General features: G+C 42.7%; 2 long non-coding RNA genes across 2 annotated transcripts; one reads left to right on the top strand and one right to left on the bottom strand.

The window, feature by feature from the left end:
* Positions 1-1,375: 1,375 nt before the first annotated feature.
* Positions 1,376-3,193, top strand: LOC121584487. The gene is made up of 3 exons (XR_006003723.1): positions 1,376-1,464; positions 2,022-2,158; positions 2,814-3,193. It is a non-coding gene; the product is annotated as an uncharacterized LOC121584487 (long non-coding RNA).
* Positions 2,152-5,949, bottom strand: LOC121584488. Its single transcript, XR_006003724.2, has 3 exons — positions 5,071-5,949; positions 2,787-2,862; positions 2,152-2,608 (listed from the first exon to the last, which is right to left on the bottom strand). It is a non-coding gene; the product is annotated as an uncharacterized LOC121584488 (long non-coding RNA).
* Between the last annotated feature and the right edge of the window lie 17,530 nt (positions 5,950-23,479).

Below are 23,479 nucleotides of genomic sequence, written 5' to 3'. Positions count from 1 at the left end.
TTATGTGATACATCAACATCCGCTCGGAGACTTTGTGGCTGTGGTAACGAGTGACAACCCAACAGAGTTGGGAAATTGGGGGTCCGCAGCAGAGTTCACCATTGGAGTGTGAGAGAGGGTTGGAGGTCCGGAAATGGTGGCGAGTAGTTGCGGACGAAATGGAGGAAATAGAGAACAGGTTGGTGAAGCAACAGCTGTGCTGGAATACGAACAATATGGCTGTCAGTTCTGATGGTATGGAGCGGGAGGATGAGGGTCAAGGAGCTTAATGGGAAGAAGATTAAAAGCCATGTCCCTGGTGGTTATGCTAGATTGAGGGGAGTCATCACTGGGGTCCCAATATCTATGTCCACAGATGATACTAAAGACAATGTGAAGGGAGGCAGAGTGATTGAGGCTAAAAGGTTGATCAGTAGGAAAGAGGGCTAAAGAAGTGAAAGCTTATCAGTGGTGCTGAGGTTTGGGAAAGTCTTGCCAGAAAAAGTACAGATAGGATTTCTTAGTTTCAATGTTAGAGAATTTGTCCCATAATGCACCGCTGTGTTTTAAATGCCAAACAATGGGACATGTAGCTGCTCAGTGTAAAGGAAAGAACATATGTGCCAAGTGTGGAGGGGAACATGACTATTATAATAATAATATGCCATTTAGCAGATGCTTTTATCCAAAGCGATTTACGGTCATGTGCGCATACATTCTTACGTATGGGGTGGTCCCGGGGATCAAACCCACTACCCTGGCGTTACAAGCGCCATGCTCTACCAATTGAGCTACAGAGGACCGCATAGGATCAGTCATGATGTATCATATGCAGAGGCCGTGAAACAGATTGGTAGAACTACAGTGCGGACTGATGGAACTTAAGTTGACCTACTTTCCTGCTTCTGATGGTCCTGGCATGGTTTAGAGGCCTGTTCAGAACTCTTGTGCTCATGAACGTACGGTGTCAAAGGGTACTTTTTAATACTGAATGAAGTTGACGTCATAGCGTTCATTAGTAAGGTTATCAATACGACTCGGGTTGTGGAAAGCAGAAATGCCAGGTTGAAGGTTATCGTGAAGACGGCAAAATAGATATTGGGGGTAACAGATGTTACTGTTGAAATGGTTGTTGACATGCTGAACAATCCTAAGGGTGGAGTGTTTCAGCATGATACAGATAGAGTTTAATGGGGTTCGGGAGGTTTTTGTTGGGGGGAGGGTGTGGTAGAAGTTAGGGATTTATTTGGTTTTGAATTTTTATTTTCATGGTAGTACAGAATTGGGAAGATCATGATTGATCGTACATTCCAGCACAGTAGGTGGCGGCATGCACTTTAAACGTTTGTTTGCGGACCGCCATGATGTCTTAGAATAAGAAGAAGAGTTGGGAAGTCTGAGACTGTGGATGCAGATGTCGTTATAGTTACGGACAAAGATTGATGATAACTCGATTCCATTTTAGCAACAATGTATTCAGAACAGGTAATAAAAATATTATATACGCGCTATAATTCTCATTTTTATATAGTGATAAAAAATATTGACGTTGGTAGCTAACTTAAGCAGTGTCAAGGTAGCTATCTAACTTGGCTAGCAAACTGTACATGGCTGCTAGGTAATAGCTTAGTCTTCACTATTATTCTACAATGTAAAAAAATAGTGTTAATAAAGAAAAACCCTGGAATGAGTAGCTAGGTGTGTCCAAACTTTTGACTGGTAGAGCTACCGTCAATTTCCCTGCCTGGTACAAGACAGCAAAATGACGATAGCTTTAGTAAAGGAGCTATCACACTTACGTAATAAAAGCAGTGTCCAATAATTAATTGTGAGTAGCATAGCTCTGCATTCACGGAAAATAACCTTGAGAAGTCCTTTGCCCTTCTCTGACTCCTATACTAGCTAGCTAATAACATTACTGGGATGGCCCCTTGATTCTCGAGAGCTATGGCGATGTGTATGGATTGTAGAAGTGTTATATGTTGATACATAAGACCATGTAGTGAACATTACAATACAATCCTAATAACCGTGTTGTGTAGATGTTTTTGTTCTGTAAGATTCCAGCTTTGAAGAGCCGAAGACCGCCCAGGGGCACAGGCAGGGCTGCAGAAAGACTTGGACAGGAAGACCTTGAAAGTTCTGTCCGACTGCAAGAAGAGAGGCTGGCCGAGATGTGGTACCGTTTACCTGTTTCACAACATTACAATCATATATTGGCTGTATTCTGTAATTTCAGTTTAGTAAATCATTCTAAAAACCATTCCAAAAGTACAATGATGACTATATGCTAGGTAAAGAATGCACAAAGTGTTGTTGTCGCCCACACAAACTTCCCTTATTTATATGTTTGGTTGTAGGCCAACCTCATTCAACAACCAATTCTGAGAACTCTGTAGGTTTTCACACTTCACGGGAAAGCTCCAGTCCTTCCCAGCTCAAAGGTGTGCTAACTGCATCCTGTGTTGCGTAGCAGCTCAGCCGTTCTTGTTGGTGGCACCAATTGAGAGTCTTTTCAACACTGCTCTCTGAAGTTCTGGGATATAGGTGTAGTCTTTTTAAGGTTTTCAATGCGTAGACAATTCACCTTCGAGACTTGTTGTAGAGTCTCCTTTAGCTGAAAGATAGACTAAAATACAAAATATTAATCTATAGAATTCGTTACTATCAGCGCAAAACTGTAGTGTTGACATCTGTTGAAAATAACAGCGATAACGTATTATATTGTAATGAGTTTAAGAAATTGTAATTTTTTGGTTTTACATCATAAACCTTTTTTCAAAATCGAGAGGACAACTAACACGTACATCTTATTGCCCTTCACGTTCTCCAAGGTGACGAAGGTTGTAATCAGGTGCTGTCAGCAGGGGGTCCAGCCTCCGACTGGATGAGAGAAAATATACCGTGTACATGAGTAAGTGATTCTGGAAGGACTCCAGCTCAGATGGATCAGGGATGGACAACTCCTGTTCTCAGGGGCCTGATTGGTGTCAGACTTTCCCCCAGCCCTATAACTATTCACACCTGATTAAACGAATTACATTTTAAAACTGAAGACCATGATAAGTTGATTATTGGAGTCAGGTGTGTTAGCTAGGGCTGGGATAAAAGTGTGACACCGATCAGGCCCCCGATGACTGGAGTAGGCCAACCCTCATCTATTTTTTATTTATTATTTATTTTTAGTCATTTAGCAGACGCTCTTATCCAGAGCGACTTACAGGAGCAATTAGGGTTAAGTGCCTTGCTCAAGGGCACATCGACAGATTTTTCACCTAGTCGGCTAGGGGATTAGAACCAGTGACCTTTCGGTTACTGGCACAACGCTCTAACCCACTAAGCTACCTGCCGCCGCCTAGACAACAAATCAAAACATACTCCAATCAATCACAATCTGGAATACCTTTTTTTTTAACCAGTTGACAACTATGACAGAATTGTCTTCGATGATCATCAGTCTTAGATTTCCAGGGTAAAAACATTCAGTTTAGGATGGAGTTAGTATTTGTTTAATCACTGGATAAAGGAGGTTATTAGGCAGAATACATTTTTCCATATTCAATGTCACGTTACAGTCGTATACACTCAATACATGTGCATCTTTGGGCTAGGTCTGCCTACATCTCAACCAGACAGCTCAAATGGGGAATAACAGTCATCTCTGTGCAGTAGCATAATATTGAGATAGTATCTCATCAGTACTCAAAGTAAATCTTGGGTAGTGCATTTTCCTAAACCAGCTTAGCTACATAGATGCCTAGCATTATTTTTTGTATTTTATTTTTCATTTTTAGCAGACGCTCTTATCCAGAGCGACTTACAGTTAGTGAGTGCATACATTTTCATACTGGCCCCCCGTGGGAAACGAACCCGCAACCCTGGCGTTGCAAGCGCCATGCTCTACCAACTGAGCTACACGGGGATCAGTCTATACTCCACTGAAGCAAGGCTTTTTTTTTTTCTACTTTGTCAAATGATATTAAATTATGAATTTGCATATTCGAGTCCACAAACACAAATTCAACAAAGCCATCGGCTAGATGTCTACTGTGTTATTAGGCAGCTAAAACTGTATTGCTCTTGGCCAGCTAGGGGAAACAATGATGGAACAAACATGATGCAATGTACTTTGCTAAAAATCTGTGCTTACCCATCTGATTCTGCTCCAATACTCGACAATGGAAAACCGAGGCATACCAGGCATTGATGTAGATTTATTTATTGTCATGACTGGAAAAAAATTTAACATTTCTGTTCAAATATATTTTCTAGAGCTTAAACGTCAAGTAATGAAGCCCAGTTCAGATATAACAGTTGACATGAGAAGAGAGTAGATCAAACCAGCCAGTTTTATCATGTTGTGTTGTAAAACATCTGACTAAAGATGGGGCATTCAGATCTAGAAAAAGAGGTGCGGTTGAGACCGTTTCCACGGTAACTGTGCTTCCTTACAATTCTGTGATGAAACTTTAAAACAAAGTTGCCACTTGTTGTAGCAAACGACTTTCATGAAAAATACATACACCAGAAACAGGGTACACTTTTTGACTTGTCCTAAATATCATTAAGCCAGGCTAGCTATGTAAAGTAAAAAAATAACTAGCTGGCTCTCTGCTTTGCTAGCTAGCTGCTTAGCTGAACACAATGTAAGAACACTGTTCTTTGAATGGCTAAATGGATCCGTCTCGTCGCAAGACTTTGGCTAATGTTTTGACATGTTGAATCTTGAGTACTCCAGACAATGACATTAGACCTTCTAAAACTAGACCGCTCAGATCGAACAAACCGCTGAGTCGTTTCTCATCCTATTTATCTGACTGGGCTTAGTGGCTATTCCATGCCAGTACACGTGTGAACTGAAGTAACTAGCTGGCCAATATCCGCATGGTATTCAGCCCACAGACATCAGAAATATAACACACGGTCAAGTAACGTTATACACATAAGTTAACTAGTTACGACTAACTAGTGAAGATACATTTTTATATTCAAAATGAAACAAACCAATGTCTCAGTCGGCTAACAAGCTGCTAGCTAGCGAATACGAAGTTTTGGACGCGTGGCATCAAAACGAGTTATCCAAAATATTACCTTCTTGGGAGAGAATTTGACCTGCACACGGCCCACAGAGCCCTGACCTAGATCCAGACCATGAAGGACCGAAATGCTTTCGTGACCATATGGTCTCTGGAGCTCCATCCCTTCCGGTTGTGTCAGTCACAAGGCAGGAAAATAAAATGTCAAGGCGACTACCTATCCCCGCTCCCGAACCTGGTCGCTTCGGGAGAGGAGGAAGGTAATGTGACGGAGAAGTCCGTTACTGGCCGCGGGCAGCATTTGGTAAACTAACACACACACTCATCTCCCCTCCCTGCTCAGTTTCCAGCTCAGTTAGCAATGTTGGTCGACACAAGTTAACTTAGCGATCTGAGTTCATACATTACACACATTATTCTTACCTCCCGTCGGTAACAGTTTGGTATGGTATAATAAATAGGCAGACAAGCTTTCATGATTAATTTAAGTTACGTTTATTGTACTTATCAATGTTTTGGATGAGCGCTCTGTTTTGTTTCTGTTCCTCTCTCTCCGTCTCTGTAGCTTCCGGGTCTGCTGGAATAAGGACCCGAGTTATGTCAATCGGGCTGGCTTTGTAGTGCCTGTCCCGAATGGGATTCTGTAAATGTGTTATATTGTATTATGATAAACCGATTGCAAAGGTTCAATTAAGATAATACATGATATGTTTAGCTGAGTGGAAAATGTAGACTTTGATGTTTGTAATGACTTAATTAATTAATGAATTTGGTATGTTTTGATGAGAGGAGCTTCCCCTACAAAAGGAGCCTCTCATTTCAAAGGGTGGATTTTTGATTGAGCTGTAGATGGGGCACCATTGTTTAGCTGTCCCCATAATGTATACTTTTGGTGGCAGTACTGTTTTTCTTCTGGAATCACTATGTAAATAAACACCCTTGCACGGAAGTACTTTTGCGGCTCCGCCATCGTTTTATTTGGTAGAGGTTTTTCCCAGTTAAGCCTTCTGGCCTACTCTACATGACAGTGCTATTCATGATTCCTTGGGACATCCCTACCCTTAACCTAAACCCCTACACTTACCCTAACCTTAACCATAACCCCTACACTTACCCTAACCTTAACCATAACCCTTACCTTAACCATTTTAAATGTCAACTTCAATGGGGTAGGGATGTCCTGAGGAGCCCGGATAGCACGGACCCTAACGTTAGCCCAGTCATGAAAAGGGACACGAGGGAAGCCCTACAATATTACATTTGTCTAAGTCGTGAGAACGCTCGGGAGCAGGCGATGTTGAAAAGTAATCTTTAGACATGTACTTTTCATAAATGTTGTTTTTGTAATTTAAGCAGACAAGAAAATGGTGTTTGAAAAATTTCAAGTTTTTGCTGTGAGCCAATTGGGTAACGAAGGTAACCAGATATTGTTTTCCCCACAGGCGGGCAGGCCGAAACATTTTTTTTTTTTTTTAACCGACTGGGACTATGGCAATTTACAGTTAGCTGGTGTTCTAAAGACTAGTGTTTCATTCCCCTTTAAGAAACAAAGTTATTCTGTGGGAATGTCAGAACTTCAGCATAACGTTTCCTACAGGTTTCCTCGTGGTTCTATTTAAGGTAATGTTCTCAAATTGTTCCGAAAACGTTAAGATACAACGTTCTGACGTTAGCTAGCCTGTAGCTAGCTAGCTAGCCTGCCTCGCTAGCATTATCAATTGATAACATTGCATAACCAGCAGTATCTAGACAACACACAATAAGGGTGCATGAATTGTTGACATAATTGTAATCCAAACCCAACCTTCATTTACTCGTTGTGAGGCACTCAGGTTCCAAACTCCATTTTAGACGAGACTGACTTTATGACCACAATGATCTTATTTACACTTTGTAGTACATTTTGACACTAGAATAAATGTTTTTTGACTCATGTCAATGCCACATACTCTGTTTTCAACGGGATTAGTTTGTTTTTAGGGTCAGTCACTCTTTAAGAAACAACGTTCTTCTGTGGGAATGTCAATGCTTCCACAGAACATTCCACACAAGTTCCCATGTGGTTCTATTTAATGTCATATTTCTACAGGCATATTTTATTTTCATTCTGGGAATGTTCCAAAAGAATTTGTGTGACTTAAGCAATGTTCTCAGAACGTTCAGAGAATGTATGGTTCATAAAAAAACTCGTTTTTCAACCACTCCACACATTTCTTGTTAACAAACTATAGTTTTGGCAAGTCAGTTAGGACATCTACATTGTGCATAACACAAGTAATTTCTCCAACAGTTGTTTACAGACAGATTAATTCACTGATAATTCACTGTATCACAATTCCAGTGGGTCAGAAGTTTACATACACTAAGTTGACTGTGCCTTTAAACAGCTTGGAAAATTCCAGAAAATGATGGCATGGCTTTAGAAGCTTCTGATAGGCTAATTGACATCATTTGAGTCAATTGGAGGTGTACCTGTGGATGTATTTCAAGGCCTACCTTCAAATTCAGTGCCTCTTTGCATGACATCATGGGAAAATCAGCCAAGACCTCATAAAAAAAACTTGTAGACCTCCACAAGTCTGGTTCATCCTTGGGAGCAATTTCCAAATGCCTGAAGGTACCACATTCATCTGTACAAACAATAGTACGCAAGTATAAACACCATGGGACCACGCAGCCATCACACCGCTCAGGAAGGAGACGCGTTCTGTCTCCTAGAGATGAATGTACTTTGGTGCGAAAAGTGTAAATCAATCCCAGAACAACAGCAAAGGACCTTGTGATGATCCTGGAGGAAACAGGTACAAAAGTATCAATATCCACTGTAAAACAAGTCCTATATCGACATAACCTGAAAGGCCGCTCAGCAAGGAAGAAGCCACTGCTCCAAAACCGCCATAAAAAAGCCAGACTACGGTTTACAACTGCACATGGGGACAAAGATCGTACTTTTTGGAGAAATGTCCTCTGGTCTGATGAAACAAAAATAGAACTGTTTGCCCATAATGACCATTGTTATGTTTGGAGGAAAAAGGGGGAAGCTTGCAAGCCGAACAACACCATCCCAACCGTGAAGCACGGGGGTGGCAGCATCATGCTGTGGGGGTGCTTTGCTGCAGGAGGGACTGGTGCACTTCACAGAATAGATGGCATCATGAGGAAGGAAAATTATGTGGATATATTGAAGCAACATCTCAAGACATCAGTCAAGAAGTTAAAACTTGGTCGCAAATGGGTCTTCCAAATGGACAATGACCCCAAGCATACTTCCAAAGTTGTGGCAAAATGGCTTAAGGACAACAAAGTCAAGGTATTGGAGTGGCCATCACAAAGCCCTGACCTCAATCCTATAGCAAATTTGTGGGCAGAACTGAAAAAGCGTGTGCGATCAAGGAGGCCTACAAACCTGACTCAGTTACACCAGCTCTGTCAGGAGGAATGGGCCAAAATTCACCCAACTTATTAAGGGAAGCTTGTGGAAGGCTACCCAAAACGTTTGACCCAAGTTAAACAATTTAAAGGCAATGTTACCAAATACTAATTGAGTGTATGTAAACTTCTGACCCACTGGAAATGTGATGAAAGAAATAAAAGCTGAAATAAATCACTCTCTACTGTTATTCTGACGTTCCACATTCTTAAAATAAAGTGGTGATCCTAACTGACCTAAGACAGGGAATGTTTACTTGGATTAAATGTCAGGAATTGTGAAAAACTGAGTTTAAATGTATTTGGCTAAGGTGTATGTAAACTTCTGACTTCAACTGTATGAATGTGTTATTCAATGTGTTTCTATGGGCAATAGCAGTAAAGGCCAAATTCTATATTATCTCAAATAATTTGTACATATTACTACTTGTTTTCTTTGAAAATCGGGTCTGTTTGAATGAATGAACAGCATTGTAGGCGTAAAAAAAAACATTGCATGGTAGCTCCATCCTGGTGGCGCAGTGGACTAATTCCAGGGATAGAGAATAGAAGATCGTAAATTAAAATCTCACTGATGCCATGTCACAATAAAAAAAAAGCTGTTTGCATGATTAATGCCTAAGCAAATGATTGTCCATGTGTCAAGAAGGTTAACCCAAAATAAAATAGTAGTCTGTCTTATTGAAACATTCAGTGAAAGTTTTAAGGACATATTTTTTTTTTTTACTCAAAATAAACATTTAATAATAACCATAAAACTTTCACAACATTTAGAGAATGTTCTCAGAATGCTATTTAGGGCTCAATTAAATCAGATGCGCTTTAGCCAACATCTGCAAGCGGCTGCTGGCATTGTACCTAAAGCGAACATTTCCATTGGCTGCACGGAGTCTCACATTAGGAGAAATCCCATACAGCCTTTGTTTACAAGTTCTAAAACTGGAATGTGAGATGTAATCTACACCTCTATTAGGATGATAGAAATCCTCACTATTTTGTTGAATTAGTTTTAATTTGAGCATCATTATTTCTATATAGACTACACTTTCTCCTTCTGAACTTCTAACGGGAGTGGGGATTTGACGGCGCCAACGCAGTTCCACCTCCAACACTGCCAAAACATCTGCTATGCGGGTGTCTGCTATTGCTGGTTAACACTTGACCTGATTTAATCTAGGCTTTAATTACCTTCAAATAACCTATGATTTTCGTTCTCAGGGTGTTAATAAAACCTCCCAGGAAAACTCAGGGAACCAGGGTAAAACGTTCCCAGAACCTCCCTGCAACTTTAAAATGATGTTCCCCGAAAAGACAACATTTTCACTTCTGTTCTCAGAATGTAAAAAAAAAAAAAAAAACGTTATTTTTACTGGTCAGGAAACGTATGGCATCGCTCCCAAAACCAACGTGAAACCAAAAACATACGTTCCCACAGTTTCCAAGGAACCAAATGTGCTAGCTGGGAAGTGACTCATCGAAAGTTAGAGAGACAGTGAGAGATGGTTCATATTTGTATTTGTATACCCTTAAAAAAAAAATTCTGCATCGTCGGGAAGCAAGCGTCGTTGAGAAGCAAGCATTTCACGGTAAAGTCTACTACACCAGTTGTATTCGGCGCATGTGACAATTTTGATTTGATTTGATTTGGAAAGTGAGAGAGAAAGAGAGTTTCCAGTCCCCCCCAGGCCACACCCACGGCCTCCTTTAGACTGTTCAGGTTCCAATAGGCTGCCTGTGTGAGAATAGCCAGAGTTCTCAGTCAACTGTGAGATGTCCCGCGCTTGCAACGCCTGTGTTGTGGGTTAGATTCCCACGGGGGGCCAGTATGAAAACATATGAAAATGTACGCCCTCACTAACTGTAAGTCGCTCTGGATAGGAGCGTCTGCTAAACGACAAAGAATGTAAAGATGAGGTTTGGATCTTTTTACCCCCCTGTATCCCTCCACAGTGAGATAGGTTTGGATCTTTTTACCCCCCCTGTATCCCTCCACAGTAAGATAGGTCTGGATCTTTTTACCCCCATGTATCCCTCCACAGTGAGATAGGTCTGGATCTATTTACCCCCATGTATCCCTCCACAGGGAGATAGGTCTGGGTTGGGTTTAGCCCCCCCTCTCCACGGCGCTTTGATAGGAGTTCCAAGGCTAAAGGCTGTTTGAGTGAGACAATAATACCTTTTGGTTTATATCTGAGGCGGGAAGATAATTCGGAGAGGAGGGCGGAGAGGAGGGGGGAGAGGAGGGGGGAGAAGAGGGGGGAGAAGATGCGTGATTAGGAAGAGGGGGAGAGGAGATAGGAGGGATACAGAGAGAGGGGTTGAAAAGAAAGACAGTTTAGAAAATAAATCATTTAGAAAGGGAATCATCATTATCAACAGTCACCAAACCCCTCAATTCAATCCAACAGTTTTTTGCTGTGGGGGCCAACAAGAGAATAGTGGATAGAAGAACCCACTGCTGTGGGGGCCAACAAGAGAATAGTGGATAGAAGAACCCACTGCTGTGGGGGCCAACAGGAGAATAGTGGATAGAAGAACCCACTGCTGTGGGGGCCAACAAGAGGATAGTGGATAAAATAACCCACTGCTGTGGGGGCCAACAAGAGAATAGTGGATAGAAGAACCCACTGCTTTGGGGGCCAACAAGAGAATAGTGGATAGAAGAACCCACTGCTGTGGGGGCCAACAAGAGAATAGTGGATAGAAGAACCCACTGCTGTGGGGGCCAACAAGAGAATAGTGGATAGAAGAACCCACTGCTGTGGGGGCCAACAAGAGAATAGTGGATAGAAGAACCCACTGCTGTGGGGGCCAACAAGAGAATAGTGGATAAAAGACTTCTTAGTACTATATTAAAATGAATTCAAAAGGAAAGATGCTTTGAAAATGCAGTGAGTAAAAAGCAGAAAACACACTTATAAATGATGCATGGCGGGTTGAACAGCGGGCGATGTTGAGAGTGGCGTGGCGTAGAGCCAACGGTGACTTCATCTGCGCAGTACACACTGCAGATTCACTTCACCATTCCGCCTAACGCCAACCAACCCCGGGCGTCACACACTGCTTTCTCTCACGTGTCACTGTCTACCACACTCTCTTACACACACACACACACGTATGCAAGCACACACACACACACACACACACACACACACACACACACACACAAAGGTTCGGACCAAGTGTTCGATTGAATTCTAATCAAACTGGTCTTGCAGTATTAAAAACACACAGTAACATGAAAACTGCAGAACAGATTGTAAAAATACAGCTGAACTTCCCCTCTCAGGGATGCATGGGTGGGCAGGAGTTACAGAAACATTACTGAGACACACTGGATATGGCTCTGTCAGTGACCATGTCGCCAGATCTCACCGGACTGCAAGTAAGGTTGAAAGGTCATGCACCTATTGAGAGTAATGTTAGAATGCTTGGCAGAGAAGGCGTTAGCATGCTTCTAGCATTTGCGAAGCAGGAAACTGCATCCTTTTGAGCTGACTTCATTAGTAGAGGTTTTATAGTGTACTACTTTCGACCAGAGCCCTATGGGAAAGTTGAAAGGCAATGCACCTATAGAGAAATTACAGCCGCATAGTTGACTTCACCATAGAGGAAATATGGTGTGTGGGAAGTCAGATGGATAGTGTCCTGAAGAGAGCTCATCAGAGAGTAGAGAATTGTTTGTCCTGGTTCCAGGCCCGGCTTGGCCGGCTGTCTGTGCCTCCTCCTATCTCTATCCCCTCAATCTAACTTCGAACTGTCCTTTCTGAAAACCCAATAACATTACATTTACATCTTAGTCATTTATCAGACACTCTTATCCAGAGCGGCTTACAGTTAGTAACGTAGCGAAAGGCTGAAGTTACACAAAACAACTTCCACACAGTTTAAGTTGCAGTTTCAAGTGACATCATTTCAAGCAACTTTGCTGTTACATTGAAGTCACTAAAACACAATTAAAATCTGCTGCATTACATTGTGGTTTCACAAATTATTTCTATATCTAACAATTTGGTTATCGTAACAGCATGTATATAGACAAAATGCAGACTGTGCAATTTAGCTAGCTAGCCAAAATGACATTGCAAACACCAACAGCAGCTAGCTAGCTAGCAACGAGCTAACTGGTGGATAATTTCAGTTGAAACTGGTCAGAGAGGTCTGGGTTCACTTGGAAAATTACATTTAAAAGGTGGTGGTAAAAGTACCCAATTGTCATACTTGAGTAAAAGATACATTAATAGAAAATGACTCAAGTAAAAGTGAAAGTCACCGAGTAAAATCCTACTTGAGTAAAAGTCTACAAGTATTTGGTTTTAAATATACTTAAGTATCAAAAGTAAAAGTATACATCATTTACATTTCCTTATATTAAGCAAACCAGACGGCACCATTTTCTTGTTTTTTATTTTATTTACGGATAGCCAGGGGCACACTCCAACACTCAGACATCATTTACAAACTAAGCATGTGTTTAGTGAGTCCATCAGATCAGAGGCAGTAGGGATGACCAGGGATGTTCTCTTCATAAGTGTGTGAATTAAACAATTTTCCTGTCAAAATGTAACGAGTCCTTTTGGGTGTCAGGGAAAATGTATGGAGTAAAAATTACATTATTTTCATTAGGAATGTAGTGAAGTAAAAGTAAAAGCAGTCAAAAATATAAATAGTAAAGTACAGATACTACTTAAGTAGTACTTTAAAGTGTTTTCACTTAAGTACTTTATACCACTGCATTTAATGACTGCCAAACCATGTTCACCAACCATGACTAGCCCTAATGCCAATGATTATACAGCTCCCGTTGTGCTAATGTCTCTTCTGTGAACCTTGATCACGGTTCCCACAGTACTGACAGCTGTGTTGACATGACAAGTGGGTCAGAAATCCCAACCTTTGAATGGATCATCATGTGGAAGTATTCGTTTCGGATTGGCTGTTGCTTGAAACTAGTTGCACAAAGTTGAAAAAGTTTCAGCTGGATGCGAACCAAGTTGCAGATTACACTACGCATCCTTTTAGTTGCTTGCAGCTGAGTTGCTTCTTGGTTGCTTCTTGAAAACACCCTCCTGCAACAAATAAGCAACTCATGTACAACTTGGTTGCATCCAGTTGAAACTTTTTTAACTTTGTGCAACTACTTGCAAGCAACAGCCAATCAAAACGAACACTTTTGTCACATGATCCATTCGAAGGAATTCCGACCCATTTGTCATATCAACACAGCTGTCAGCGCTGCGTAGCGCAACCCATGATCAGGGTTGTCAGAACAGAAACTAGCACCACAGATGTATATAAATGATTGGCATCATGGCTAGTCATGGTTTATGGACATGGTTTAGCAGTCAATAAATGTAATTATGAAGTGAACCCAAACCTCTCCCTGACCCAGTTTCAAGTGAAATTGTCCACCAAGAGCTGTGCTAGTTAGCTTAGTTTGTTGCTAGCTTGGTTAGCTCGTTGCTAGCTAGCTAGCTACCTATGTTGGTGTTTGCAATGTCATTTTTGGCTAGTGAGCTAAATTGTACAGGCTGCATTTCTTCTATATCCTTGCTGTTACAAACACAAATAATCTGTGAAACCACGACGTAATGCAGCAGATGACATGGGGTGTGAATTCTCAAACAAGCAGCTTTAATTTGATTGGCTAATCGTGGTTTGAGATGCTTCATGTAACAGCAAAGTTGCTTGAGTTGTCACTTGCAACCTGCAACTAAAATGGTGTAAAAGTTACTTTGTGTAAACCCAGCCTTAGTTACAGGGGGCGTGTTTCACAAAGCAATCAAGAAGCAACGAAAGTTGCAAAGCAACGAAAGTTGCGTGAAAGTTGCTTCATGTAACTCCAGCCAGAACACTGATCTCCTTAGGAACAAAGGGGGGGAAAGGACAGAGCCTGTCAGTGAGAGGAGCATTGTTTATCCTGGCCCACTGGACAAATGAAGAGATGTTCTCTCCTGGGAATGGGATCATGTCAACAGTGGTCAACAATACCCTGAACGGCCCCGCAGGAAAAATGAAGACCTTCTCCCTTGAAAAGAGAAAACATTTCTGACCTGACAATGACTTGAATCCTACAGGGAGTGCGAGAAACAATGACGTGAATCCTAAAGGGAGTGGGAGAAACACGCCACTTTAAATGACTGAGGATGTGTTTGCATGCTGGTCGGTAACGAGGTAACTGTGTGTGTGTGTGTTTGTGTGTTCTATAGCTCCTGGTTTGATGCCTGCTGCCGTTAACTGCAAGACAACTCAACAAAGCATAAACAGAACCAACTTATCGGCCAAAATTGCTGAAATATTTCTATCCATTGCAGCACTGAAGGTCCCATGGGGTATGGTTTGTATGGTCTGTCTGTCGCAGCTTCTTAGCCTGTGTGGTATAACTTGTGTCACAATGAATCAGCAAGATCAGTTTTAACTCTGGTACACTGAAACCAGATGTGACTAGGATTCATACCAGCTGTTGTTTTCCTCACAACGGAGATCAGAGTAAAGAGATGGCCCTAACTTGAGGCGTGTGTGTTTGGCAGTTTCTCCTGTACACTCATGGTGTACTTTGAGCAAAACGTTTCATTGCTTCTGTGTTTGATTTCAGAGGGCAGTTATAGGTCACGGTCTTCAAGGTTAGATACTGTACAGTCATGGTCAAAAGTTTTGAGAATGACACAAATATTAATTTTCACAAAGTCTGCTGCCTCAGTTTTCATGATGAAATTTGCATAGACTCCAGAATGTTATGAAGAGTGATCAGATGAATTGCAATTAATTGCAAAGTCCCTCTTTGCCATGAAAATGAACTTAATCCCCAAAAAACTTTTCCACTGCATTTCAGCCCTGCCACAAAAGGACCAGCTAACATCATGTCACTGATTCTCTCGTTAACACAGGTGAGAGTGTTGACGAGGACAAGGCTGGAGATCACGCTGTCATGCTGATTGAGTTAGAATAACAGACTGGAAGCTTTAAAAGGAGGGTGGTGCTTGAAATCATTGTTCTTCCTCTGTTAACCATGGTTACCTGCAAGGAAACACGTGCCGTCATCATAGCTTTGCACAAAAAGGGCTTCACAGGCAAGGATATTGCTGCTAGTAAGATTGCACCTAAATCAACCATTTATTGGATCATCAAGAACTTTAAGGAGAGAGGTTAAATTGTTGTGAAGAAGGCTTCAGGGCGCCCAAGAAAGTCCAGCAAGCGCCAGGACCGTCTCCTAAAGTTGATTCAGCTGCGGGATCGGGGCACCACCAGTGCAGAGCTTTGCTCAGGAATGGCAGCAGGCAGGTATGAGTGCATCTGCACACACAATGAGGCAAATACTTTTGGAGGATGACCTGGTGTCAAGAAGGGCAGCGAGGAAGCAACTTCTCTCCAGGAAAAACATCAGGGACAGACTGATATTCTGCAAAAGGTACAGGGATTGGACTGCTGAGGACTGGGGTAAAGTCATTTTCTCTGATGAATCCCCTTTCCAATTGTTTAGGGCATCCGGAAAAAAGCTTGTCCGGAGAAGACAAGGTGAGCGCTACCATCAGTCCTGTGTCATGCCAACAGTAAAGCATCCTGAGACCATTCATGTGTGGGGTTGCTTCTCAGCCAAGGGAGTGGGCTCACTCACAATTTTGCCTAAGAACACAGCCATGAATAAAGAATGGTACCAACACATCCTCCGAGAGCAACTTCTCCCAACCATCCAAGAACAGTTTGGTGACGAACAATGACTTTTCCAGCATGATGGAGCACCTTGCCATAAGGCAAAAGTGATAACTAAGTGGCTCGGGGAACAAAACATCAACATTTTGGGTCCATGGCCAGGAAACTCCCCAGACCTTAATCCCATTGAGATCTTGTGGTCAATCCTCAAGAGGCGGGTGGACAAACAAAAACCCACAAATTCTGACAAACTCCAAGCATTGATTATGCAAGAATGGGCTACCATCAGTCAGGATGTGGCCCAGAAGTTAATTGACAGCATGCCAGGGCGGATTGCAGAGGTCTTGAAAAAGAAGGGTCAACACTGCAAATATCGACTCTTTGCATAAACTTAATGTAATTGTCAATAAAAGCCTTTGACACTTACAGTGGGGGAAAAAAGTATTTAGTCAGCCACCAATTGTGCAGGTTCTCCCACTTAAAAAGATGAGAGAGGCCTGTAATTTTCATCATAGGTACACGTCAACTATGACAGACAAATTGAGAATTTTTTTTCCAGAAAATCACATTGTAGGATTTTTAATGAATTTATTTTGTAAATTATGGTGGAAAATAAGTATTTGGTCACCTACAAACAAGCAAGATTTCTGGCTCTCACAGACCTGTAACTTCTTCTTTAAGAGGCTCCTCTGTCCTCCACTCGTTACCTGTATTAATGGCACCTGTTTGAACTTGTTATCAGTATAAAAGACACCTGTCCACAACCTCACACAGTCACACTCCAAACTCCACTATGGCCAAGACCAAAGAGCTGTCAAAGGACACCAGAAACAAAATTGTAGACCTGCACCAGGCTGGGAAGGCTGAATCTGCAATAGGTAAGTAGCTCGGTTTTAAGAAATCAACTGTGGGAGCAATTATTAGGAAATGGAAGACATACAAGACCACTGATAATCTCCCTCGATCTGGGGCTCCACGCAAGAGCTCACCCCGTGGGGTCAAAATGATCACAAGAACGGTGAGCAAAAATCCCAGAACCACACGGGGGGACCTAGTGAATGACCTGCAGAGAGCTGGGACCAAAGTAACAAAGCCTACCATCAGTAACACACTACGCCGCCAGGGACTCAAATCCTGCAGTGCCAGACGTGTCCCCCTGCTTAAGCCAGTACATGTCCAGGCCCGTCTGAAGTTTGCTAGAGTGCATTTGGATGATCCAGAAGAGGATTGGGAGAATGTCATATGGTCAGATGAAACCAAAATATAACGTTTTGGTAAAAACTCAACTCGTCGTGTTTGGAGGACAAAGAATGCTGAGTTGCATCCAAAGAACACCATACCTACTGTGAAGCATGGGGGTGGAAACATCATGCTTTGGGGCTGTTTTTCTGCAAAGGGACCAGGACGACTGATCCGTGTAAAGGAAAGAATGAATGGGGCCATGTATCGTGAGATTAAGTGAAAACCTCCTTCCATCAGCAAGGGCATTGAAGATGAAACGTGGCTGGGTCTTTCAGCATGACAATGATCCCAAACACACCGCCCGGGCAACGAAGGAGTGGCTTCGTAAGAAGCATTTCAAGGTCCTGGAGTGGCCTAGCCAGTCTCCAGATCTCAACCCCATAGAAAATCTTTGGAGGGAGTTGAAAGTCTGTGTTGCCCAGCGACAGCCCCAAAACATCACTGCTCTAGAGGAGATCTGCATGGAGGAATGGGCCAAAATACCAGCAACAGTGTGTGAAAACCTTGTGAAGACTTACAGAAAACGTTTGACCTGTGTCATTGCCAACAAAGGGTATATAACAAAGTATTGAGAAACTTTTGTTATTGACCAAATACTTATTTTCCACCATAATTTGCAAATAAATTCATAAAAAATCCTACAATGTGATTTTCTGGAATTTTTTTCCCATTTTGTCTGTCATAGTTGACGTGTACCTATGATGAAAATTACAGGCCTCTCTCATCTTTAAGTGGGAGAACTTGCACAACTGGTGGCTGACTAAATACTTTTTTCCCCCACTGTATGGAATGCTTGTAATTATACTTCGGTATACCATAGTAACACCTGACAAAAATATCTAAAAACACTGAAGCAGCAAACTTTGTGAAGACCAATAGTTGTGTCATTCTTTCCCCCTTCTGATAACCAGGTGGCGAATCGCATCTCTGCATGTCTGGCAGACATATCAGTGTGGATGTCGGATCACCACCTCAAGCTGAACCTCGGCAAGACAGAGCTGCTCTTCCTACCGGGGAAGGACTGCCCGCTCCATGATCTCGCCATCACGGTTGACAACTCCGTTGTGTCCTCCTCCCAGAGTGCAAAGAACCTTGCCGTGACCCTGGACAACACCCTGTCGTTCTCCGCTAACATCAATGCGGTGACCCGATCCTGTAGGTTCATGCTCTACAACATTCGCAGAGTACGAACCTACCTTACACAGGAAGCGGCACAGGTCCTAATCCAGGCACTTGTCATCTCCCGTCTGGATTACTGCAACTCGCTGTTGGCTGGGATCCCTGCCTGTGCCATTAAACCCCTACAACTCATCCAGAACGCTGCAGCCCGTCTGGTGTTCAACCTTCCCAAGTTCTCTCACGTCACCCCGCTCCTCCGCACACTCCACCGGCTTCCATTTGAAGCTTGCATCTGCTACAAGACCATGGTGCTTGCCTACGGAGCTGTGAGGGGAACGGCACCTCCTTACCTTCAGGCTCTGATCAGTCCCTACACCCAAACGAGGACATTGCATTCTTCCACCTCTGGCCTGCTGGTCCCCCTACCTCTGCGGAAGCACAGTTCCCGCTCAGCCCAGTCAAAACTGTTCGCTGCTCTGGCACCCCAATGGTGGAACAAGCTCCCTCACGACGCCAGGACAGCGGAGTCACTCACCACCTTCCGGAGACACTTGAAACCCTACCTCTTTAAGGAATACCTGGGAGAGTGTAAAAGTAATCCTTCTACCCCCCACCCCCACAAAATATTTAAAAATAATAATAATAATAAATGTGTAAAGTGGTTGTCCCACTGGCTATAAGGTGAATGCACCAATTTGTAAGTCGCTCTGGATAAGAGCGTCTGCTAAATTACGTAAATGTAAATGTAATTCTCAAAACTTTTGACCACGACTCTAATAGTCTCTCTCTATTTATGCCTGTATCTGTCTGTCCTCTCTCTGTCTGTCCGCTCTCCTTTCCTTTTTTCTAGGGCTGGGAATTGCCAGGGACCTCACAATACAATATCGCGATACTTAGGTGCCAGTACGATATGTATTGCAATTCTATACGTATCCCGATTTATCATGATTCTGTATGTATTGCGATTCGCTGTTCCAAACATATCGCTCATATACTGTACGTCTGCCAGAGAAGAGAGAGCATGGGGAAATGTTTTGTTCAGTCATGGCAATAAAAGTGCTGAAAACATGTTGGCTCACTATTTAAAAAGACTGAGGCCAAGTTTTAGAAGGAAAAATACCTGAGTTTAGGTACAGCCAACTAGAGCTAGCTAACATGAACTACCTAGCAATTTTTTAAAACAATAATAATAAGCCATTTAGCAGACGCTTTTATCCAAAGCGACTTACAGTCATGCGTGCATACATTTTTTTTATGTGTATGGGTGGTCCCGGGGATCGAACCCACTACCTTGGCGTTACAAGCGCCGTGCTCTACCAGCTGAGCTACAGAGGACCACAACAAATATCCCACTGGGCACACAACGTTATTTCAGCATGGAAATGTGGGTAATATTTGGTTGAGACGTTGGTCAATGAGATTTCAACCTTTATTCACCCACTCAGAAAAGACAGCCAACAGTTTTTCGGTACTGTCGAGTTTGAAAACTATTACTCGACTAATAATCAACAACATTTAAATATTGGAGTGGAGTTTCTTTACATTAAATAAGGAGAAGAACCTGAGCTAAGAACCACAAGAACAAAAAAACTATTAACCAGGACCTTGATGTTGCACTCTCTTGAAAAGCACCCCTGAAATGTAGAATACAATTCTACTCATGGTGCAGAATGTATCTTCCAGATTTAAGGTCTATACTATTGTTGGCTATTGTCATTCTGTGGAACACAATCAGCATTGTCCATAAAAATTAATAAAATAAAAAGTGTCAAAATGAATTAACTGCAAATACCCCAAAAAAAGCATTTCCGGCACAGGCTTCTGGAAACAAAGATTAGATGTACAATACACCAAAAGAAGGCAGGAACAGGCTTTGTAAGATTTTAACAACTCTTTCATCTCCTTACCACTGCCCCCTTGAGGTCAGGTGCAGGTTTACGTCGTCTGCCTCTGTAGCTTTTGATTCGCTAAGACTCACCTGCTGTAAAGGGGGAAAACAAATATTAGCTAGAGAAGGTTCTCTTTTATTTATTCAACCCTTATTTAAACTAGACAAGCTAGAGAAGGTATTCAAATGTCATGTAAAAGGTCATGATGGGGACTCCACTGGACCTATAATGACCGTGCAGAGGTTGGAGATCTCAAAGACCCGCTTCCTTTTGTTTCCTTTCATCGTCATGGTGACACAAGGCCGTTTGTCAGGGTTCTGTACAGAACACAAGGCCGTTTGTCAGGGTTCTGTACAGAACACGAGGCCGTTTGTCAGGGTTCTGTACAGAACACAAGGCCGTTTGTCAGGGTTCTGTACAGAACACAAGGCCGTTTGTCAGGGTTCTGTACAGAACACAAGGCCGTTTGTCAGGGTTCTGTACAGAACACGAGGCCGTTTGTCAGGGTTCTGTACAGAACACGAGGCCGTTTGTCAGGGTTCTGTACAGAACACGAGGCCGTTTGTCAGGGTTCTGTACAGAACACAAGGCCGTTTGTCAGGGTTCTGTACAGAACACGAGGCCGTTTGTCAGGGTTCTGTACAGAACACGAGGCCGTTTGTCAGGGTTCTGTACAGAACACGAGGCCGTTTGTCAGGGTTCTGTACAGAACACAAGGCCGTTTGTCAGGGTTCTGTACAGAACACAAGGCCGTTTGTCAGGGTTCTGTACAGAACACGAGGCCGTTTGTCAGGGTTCTGTACAGAACACGAGGCCGTTTGTCAGGGTTCTGTACAGAACACAAGGCCGTTTGTCAGGGTTCTGTTTAGAACACTAAATATGTACATCAAAAAGAACACACCATGACCTAATTTAAAAGTTAAACAAATATGGTAATAGTTTACCGTTGCATTGGCCTCTTCACCCGGTCCGGGATGTCTTCCCCCCCCAGATTTGAGATCTGTCATTTTACAAAAGCACACTAATGCATTACACATGTACAGGATTGTGCCATCCAGTCCTACATGGAAATATGTCATTCAACTCATACCAATGAAACATTTAATTTCTCACCATGTATTTTTCAAAAATCATTCTCCATTAGCTGCTCTTCCAACTTTAGTAAATCTTCCTCCGTCTCGTTCAGGTCGAAGTCGAATTCCTCAACTGGATTCGGCCTTTAAAAAGGTAATGGATCTCACAAAGGAGATATAGGAATTCTGAAACAAAGTAGTTTTACGTTTGTTCACTTCCAAATATAACAGCCTAATTTCAATATCATATTTGTTTTTTACAAAATTAATGTCATACTTGCTTCCGGCACAGGAAAAGGGTAAGCCTTTGCAGCACTTTGGTGAGGGGGAATCTCTCATTTGAAGAAGCAGAAGAGACCTCACTCTCCCACATGACTTATCCCTGGAGCTGAAGGCTCAAGATTCTCTGCAGTAAAATATTGGAAAACATCATGGCAATTCAAAGTACAATTGGAATACTTTTCCCAAATACAATCGATAAGTCCTGAAGAAAACTAAAAGGTGACCTGCCTGAACAACTACAAACCTTTGAGCAGCTGGTACTGTCCCCATCTCAAAACCATCACTGATGCCTCCCTCGACCCACTGCAGTTTTCCAACAAGTCTGTGGACAACTCTGTCTACACTACATCCTCAAACACCTTGATAACCCAAAGGCATATGCTATATTGGATATTGTTTGTGGTCATTAGCTCTTGCATTCAATACCATCATCGCTGACTTCCTGTCCAACAGGATACAACACGTAAAGCTGGGAAAATACCTGTCAGACTCTTTATCCCTCAGCGTGGGAGCGCCACAAGGATGCTGTCACGATCGTTAAGGACCAAGGCGCAGCGTGATAAGCATACATGTTTATTAAGCGAATAAACACACGACAAAAACAACAAACGAAACGTGAAGTCCAAGGTAGACAAATAACATACCTCACATGGAACAAGATCCCACAACTGACTGGTGCCAAAAGGCTGCCTAAGTATGGTCCCCAATCAGAGACAACGAGCTACAGCTGCCTCTGATTGGGAATCACACCGGCCAACATAGATCTACCCATAATAGATATACACCATAGAAATAAACACAACACAGAAACTACACACCCTGGCTCAACATTTAAGAGTCCCCAGAGCCAGGGCGTGACAGATGCGCGCTCTCACCTCTACACCAATGACTGCACCTCCAAGTTTGCAGATGACACCACTCTGGTCGGTCTCATCACCGACGCCGATGAGTCCATGTACATTGGAGAGGTCGACCGACTAGTGGCAATAACCTGGAACTCACAGACAAAACCATGGAAACGGTGGTTGACTTCAGAAAACTCCCCCTACCATCTCTCCCTATTCGAGATGGATGGCTCAGCTGTTAATCAAATTCCTGGAGACCATAGTCTTCCACAACCTCAAGTGGGAGGACAAAATCACAGCGGTCACCAAGAAAGCGGATGTACTACTTGCAGCAACTGAAAACTCAAAATCTCCCAGTCAATCCTGCTCCGATTTTACACATCAATCATTGAGTCCATCCACACCACCTCCATCACCGCCTGATTTGGGACTTCATCTGCCAGCTGCAAGGGCAAACTGCAACTCATTGTCCGGTCTTCAGAGATCAGCTGCCACCTGCCCTCCATCGAGGTCCTTCACTACTCCAGGGCAAGGAAGCGTTCAGGAAAGATCATTGCCGACCCATTTACATTTACATTTAAGTCATTTAGCAGACGCTCTTATCCTGAGCGACTTACAAATTGGTGCATTCAACTTAGGATAACCAGTGGGACAACCACATCTTGATCACAGTAAGCACACTTCTTCAAACAAGCAGCTGTGAGCAAAGTCAGAGCAATCAGGCACAACTACATCTCGATCACAATAAGTACATTTCTTTAAACAAGTCAGTGCTAGCAGGTGAAATAAGTCAGGTGTTAGTTTAGACAAAAGACCATTGGGGTGCCAGAGCAGCAAATAGCTTTGACTGGGCTGAGCGGGAACTGTGCTTCCGTAAAGGTAGGGGGCCAGCAGGCCAGAGGTAGATGAACGTAGTGCCCTCGTTTGGGTGTAGG

This window comes from Coregonus clupeaformis, chromosome 16 (assembly GCF_020615455.1).
Source record: "Coregonus clupeaformis isolate EN_2021a chromosome 16, ASM2061545v1, whole genome shotgun sequence".
Taxonomy (NCBI): domain Eukaryota; kingdom Metazoa; phylum Chordata; class Actinopteri; order Salmoniformes; family Salmonidae; genus Coregonus; species Coregonus clupeaformis.
This window is presented reverse-complemented; position numbering and strand designations above follow the sequence as displayed.